Source organism: Formica exsecta, unplaced genomic scaffold (assembly GCF_003651465.1).
Source record: "Formica exsecta isolate Colony F162 unplaced genomic scaffold, ASM365146v1 scaffold547, whole genome shotgun sequence".
Lineage (NCBI taxonomy): Eukaryota > Metazoa > Arthropoda > Insecta > Hymenoptera > Formicidae > Formica > Formica exsecta.
In genome coordinates, this window is record NW_021852712.1 from 20,146 (window position 1) to 26,264 (window position 6,119).

The window sequence follows — 6,119 nt, forward strand, 5'->3', positions numbered from 1 at the left end:
AAGAGATTGAACTATTCAATGATTGGTGAAAAAACGATTGAAAACCGATAGTGTCTAATCGATTTTTGGCAATATAATATTTTTTTGCAAGGGTTCCTTATTAAAAATAATATTAGGAGATTAAGTTTTTTTTCTGGCATGTTGTATGAATATTAATAAAACGTTACGCGCAAGGTCCCCGAGATGTTAATGGAATAAATTTAGACGAATTTTCAAGTTACTAAAAGTTAATGGCAGGTTTATTAATTTCCGTAGAATGTTACCATCTTACAATTTAAGGTGTAATTTCATTGGGATGTTGATGTGCTGTGAGGAATATAATATGAATAATTACAGTTATCTCTAATTTTAATCTATAAATTAAGAATTTTCTTTGTTTAATAATAAATTGATGACATTATATATGTCATGTTATCATTATATATATCATATGGACTGTTTAAAAAATTTGGTATGAAAAAAAATTCTTTATTTTGCATTAAAGTTTTGTTAATTATATTTTAGTTTAGTAAAAAATTTTAATAAAAATTTAAATTGTATATAAATTAAAAATAGAATATATAATATTACACATTTTTAAGTATACTCTCAAAACATTAGCTGAGAATTTTAAATAATACTTAAATAAAAATTAAATTTTGTTTTGTTAGAAACATACTTGTATAAATCTATCATACATCCATAACAGATGTCTAATGGACATCCATGATGGATTTATAGACGACATCTATATCGTGGAGATAATATGGATTTCTATTAGAGATCTATACAATATCCACTGTGGAGATAGATGTCGCATGGAGCTATGGAGGTTATATGGACGTCCAATGGATGTCATGTTCCGTGTGGGAATCGACGAATGCGGACGAAGCTATAGAGTTGGTTATCGTCGCTTTTTAACCTGTTTGGCTTTCCCGAAAAATTAATTAGCGATAGAGGAACAGCGTTTACGTCTAAGAATTCTGAAAACTTTATTAAAGAAAAGGGAATTAAATACGTTATGACGGCGGTAGCCTCGCCTAGGGCAAACGGACAAGTAGAGCGCGTAAACAAAGGACCCCGCAGAATCCTTATGGGAAACGGCTTTCGGCTAATTTTTTTTTAAATTTGATATGTGGTAGTTCTCAACACGTAGAACAAAAGTGTCCATAGCCCCAAGGTCCGATCACGGGTAGTTTCCGAGATGCAGCACCCCAAAGTTGGACTTTTTGTACCTTATTGCAGCGTAGTGCGGGTGCAGTCGATGTCGATGTACGATGATGCTTACGATTAAGGTGGGTGTACAGGTGCTTGGGTGTGTGTGTGCGTGTGTGCGCGCGCGCGCGCGTGCGTGTGCGCGCGTGTGTGTGTGTGTGTGTGTGTGTGTGTGTGTGTGTGTGTGTGTGTGTGTGTGTGTGTGTGTGTGTGTGTGTGTGTGTGTGTGTGTGTGTGTGTGTGTGTGTGTGTGTGTGTGTGTGTGTGTGTGTGTGTGTGTGTGTGTGTGTGTGTGTGTGTGTGTGTGTGTGTGTGTGTGTGTGTGTGTGTGTGTGTGTGTGTGTGTGTGTGTGTGTGTGTCTCACAAGACGCTGGCAACGTGTGCACATGTACCTAGAGTACGAGTTCCAGACTGACACGTACAATAATATCCATTAATTGGCCGATGTTATCGAGGCCCTAAGTCGTCTACAGACGATACCGAGTCTCGACTTAAAAACGTATATTTACGAGTTTATATACCCGCGATTCCTTATTTTAGTATTGATACATTGTTATACTGTCAATTGTTCATCCCTTCTACTCATAATCAAGATATTTTTCTTGAGAAAAGAAACATTTTTCTTTCTCCGTATCATACGTCACTTTTAGGTAATATCCCTTCAAGTACGAATAACTTCTTCTGGTAAATATAATCCGCTGGTGAATGTAGATTGATTCATTATCCCAATAGAAAAATCTGTTATTGATAGTTTGCTTAAAAAAAGTTCCCGTTCACTTCACCGTCATCCTCCAGTGAAAAAAATGGCTGCCATAGTACGGCCGCTATGTTATACATGTAATAGACCGTTCAATGTTCGTCAATTGGCACGTATGGATGGTGATGAGAACGTAAATAAACGCCAAATAGCTATTACAAGGCGTGATGAGTTTGACCACCCCCCTTTACATCTTGATAATAATTCAAGGTTGTGTATGAACTGTAATCGGTCAATTATTGATGAAATGGCTATGATCGAGGCAGATCCTACTTGTCTACGATTAAATGTCTTGACTCAAACAGCATCCCAGACTTGCGTCATTTGTAATGCTCAAAATAATGTACGAAAATTATCAATACAATGCAGAGTTCAGGTCTTCATAGAAACAAATATCTATATACCGGTTAATGTGAGAAGTTGTGAACATCATTTGAATGAGAATGGCTTTTTTTCGAAAATATTATTACCTGCACTACGTTTCATCAACAGACCTTATGTTATCAAGGGTCCACAGTTGCAAGTTTTTTTACAGCAACTGAAAAACGTGGGTGCAAATAGAACAAGAGGTATAGATGAAAATCACTTAACTGATGAGGAATTTCAGTGTATAGCACCAATCAATAAACAGTTTGAAGAACTTTTTACTTATTGTGATCCTGTACTTCGAAATGGAAAACTAAGATACGTAAGTAGAAAGGATATGTTGATCTTCTTGTGCAAGATAAGACAGGAATTGAGTGACGATTTTTTCAAAATCATTTTTGATTATCCTAGTAGACAAACTGTCAGTTCTGTTAGGACATCTTTATTACAGAGATTCGTCCCGACTAACATTGGGACCCGAATCAATAACAAGGCAAGAGTTTATTATGCAGCATGTGACGCAGTTTGCAAATGAGCTGTATAATCCTCAACCCGAAGAACCAAGAGCTGTCGCTGTGATTGACAGTACCTACGCGTATATACATAAAAGTAACAATTTTCGGGTATTGCGCCAATCCTATTCCGTTCACAAAAATCGACATCTCCTTAAACCAACTTTAGTTGTAGCTCCCGATGGTTACATTCTAACGATTTTTGGTCCCTATTTCTCTGATGCTCGAAATAATGATGCCGAAATCCTCCGTCAAGAGTTTGAGATAGATGCAGAAACATTACAAGGCTGGTTTCAGAATGGTGACATCGTTTTGGTGGATAGAGGTTATCGTGATGCAATATCCTTACTCCAGCGTTTAGGCATTGATCACAAGATGCCTGCACTGCTTGAACACGGACAAAGGCAACTTCCAACGCAAGATGCGATTGATTCACGTAACGTTACAAAAAATCGCTGGATAGTCGAAGCACGGAATGGCTACTTGAGGTCAGTTTTCAAGTTCTTAGCACAAACAATAAATCTACAGCACGCAAGAAACCTTAATGGATTCTATCGCATAGCTGGAGCTATACTAAACAGGTATCATCCTATTATCCAAATGCAAGGTGCAGATGCTCAGCTTGCTAGAGAAATGCTACAGAGATCGACAACTCCTAATGTCGTACAAACGAGAGTAGAGATAGATAACTTGCGACTAAGAAATGGCCAATGGAGACGGCGCAATTATCGTGACGTGGCAGATTTCCCTATACTTGATTTGAATTACCTGAAAGATTTGACTGTGGGCATTTATCAAATAAATCTAGCACCTTCATATATCTAAGATAAGCTACTAAGGGATAATGATGAGGAATTTCAACTTGATCAACATTTCAACGAGCCAGATTTTCTGAGAATTAGGTTGTATTCCAGATTTCGTAATGCAACAAGACATCAGATCTTCATTTCATATGAGATTGATAACAGTGTTGCGTTCGTCGCTCTCTCACTTTCGCACACTCGCGCACACGCAATAAAAGGACACTTCCGTAAAAAGGAGAACAACTTTATACACAGAAATATTATATACAACAAGAGTACAGCATTCATTAATATTCGTAACCGAATATGACACGCGTCTTTCCAGACCGAAAGCCTCCGGAAAACCACCACAACCACTTCGTTTAACAAAATCCCCTCGTTGTTAGGGAGAATGCCTTGCAGCTAATGTCTCGCCAAGCATCCAGCACGAACATAACACCGAGCATCCATCGCGTCCCACCTACGACTTCGGGACCTTCTTGAAGATTCAGGGCACCAAAAATGGTCTCTTGCCCTACCTCGAGCTGCTGCCACGAGTTACCAGGCTCCAGTTTTATCCATTTCCACCTACGATTCTGGGACTTCATTGCGAATTTTCTTGAAGATAGAGAGCTGGCCAGGCTTCCTTCTTCTTCGTGTGAGCTCATCTTCAAACTGATGAAGTCTCGCTGTGAGCTCTGTTTCCCTCCGAGCTTGCTCCTCGCGCATTCTCCGCATCTCCTCCAGTATCGCTCCAAGAGATGTTGTTTCCGTCGCGGGCCTCATATCGTCAGTAGGTGGTGTTTCTGTCCTGGCTCGGGTCCTTCTCGGTGAATGTAACGTACTCATCTTCGTATTCCGATATCGAGATGACTATCCCGGACGAGCCCCCAAAATGTTGCGTTCGTCGCTCTCTCACTTTCTCACACTCGCGCACACGCAATAAAAGGACACTTCCGTAAAAAGGAGAACAACTTTATACACAGAAATATTATATACAACAAGAGTACAGCATTCATTAATATTCGTAACCGAATATGACACGCGTCTTTCCAGACCGAAAGCCCCCGGAAAACCACCACAACTACTTCGTTTAACAAAACCCCCTCGTTGTTAGGGAGAACGCCTTGCAGCTAATGTCTCGCCAAGCATCCAGCACGAACATAACACCGAGCATCCAGCGCGAACGTAACAATAGGGATGATGAGAATGCTGCTGACAATGCTAATGAGCCAATTAATGGATATTATTGTACGTGTCAGTCTGGAGCTCGTACTCTAGGTACATGTGCACACGTTGCCAGCGTCTTGTGGTACCTAGGTTTTGCACATCAGGGAAATATCAAATACCCTGGCATGTCATTGCTCAATACCACATTGGATGCCGCAGACCGAGAACTTCTAGATAATCCTCGGAATATTGAGATTATTGATGAATAATGTGTGCGCGCACACACACACACACACATAGCCGAAAGCCATTTCCCATAAGGATTCTGCGGGGTCCTTTCTTAAATCTACTCTGTCAAAATTAGCAGAAGAACCGTCGAAATGAAAAAAACATATTAGAAAAAGCGAAATTTGTGTTAAATAACACATTACATAAATCTATTAATACAACTCCTAGTAAGTTCCCACACGGAACAAAAACCTCTAATGGATGTCCAATAGACATCCATCATGGAGATTCGAAACCTTTATTAGATGTCCATGTAATCTCCTATAGACATCTACTAGACATCCACAATCCGCATTTCTTACTTCCATTCGACATCCATTAGACGTATTCATAGATGTCACATGGACATCATATGGTATAATCATGGATATTTCATGGAGCTTTGATGTATGAATAATAGCCTTCAAGGCACACCAATATCCCAATAAAGTCACATCTTAAATTGTAAGACGGTAACATTACTGAATTCCCTATGTTGGGATTGTATCAGAAATTAAATTAATAGAAGTAATTACATTTTCAATCTTCTGCCAGTTGCTCTTTGCAAGCTTTATATACTTCTCATGACTGAAACTCAAATACGAGATGGGGCGCATCGCGCGTCGCATAGCGGTAAATAAACGAACTAGCGGCTAAAGTATGAACTATCTTTTTATAAAGTTTTGAAATGTACGCGCAGTAACATTTTTCATGAAATTTTAAATAAATAATAATTTTGGATATAGATAAACATGCACATCAAATTCAATTATTAATATTAAACGATATCTTATAATTTTGTAATATTTTCAGCATACGAAAAGTGAAAAGCGAAAAGTGAAATGATTGCACGTAAGGATGTTGAAATATTGAAATAAGATTCAATTAATCTTCATACATATAATATTATAAAGTAAGATTTTATTGTAGGTTAATGATATATACCAGCAATACAATTATCCATTTATTATCTATTTAAGATGTAAAATAAAATAATAAGAAAATATGTATATATATTAGGTCTACCGGAAAGTTCTGTCCGTTTTTGGAATAAAACAAAATACAAATTT

The 6,119-nt window shown here is 38.1% G+C and overlaps 1 protein-coding gene across 2 annotated transcripts in view; it reads right to left on the minus strand.

Annotated features, from left to right (window-relative positions):
* Positions 1-6,119, minus strand: part of LOC115241970 (intraflagellar transport protein 81 homolog) — a 77,936-nt gene that overhangs the window by 9,033 nt on the left and 62,784 nt on the right. The gene's annotated exons all lie outside the window — the stretch shown is intronic.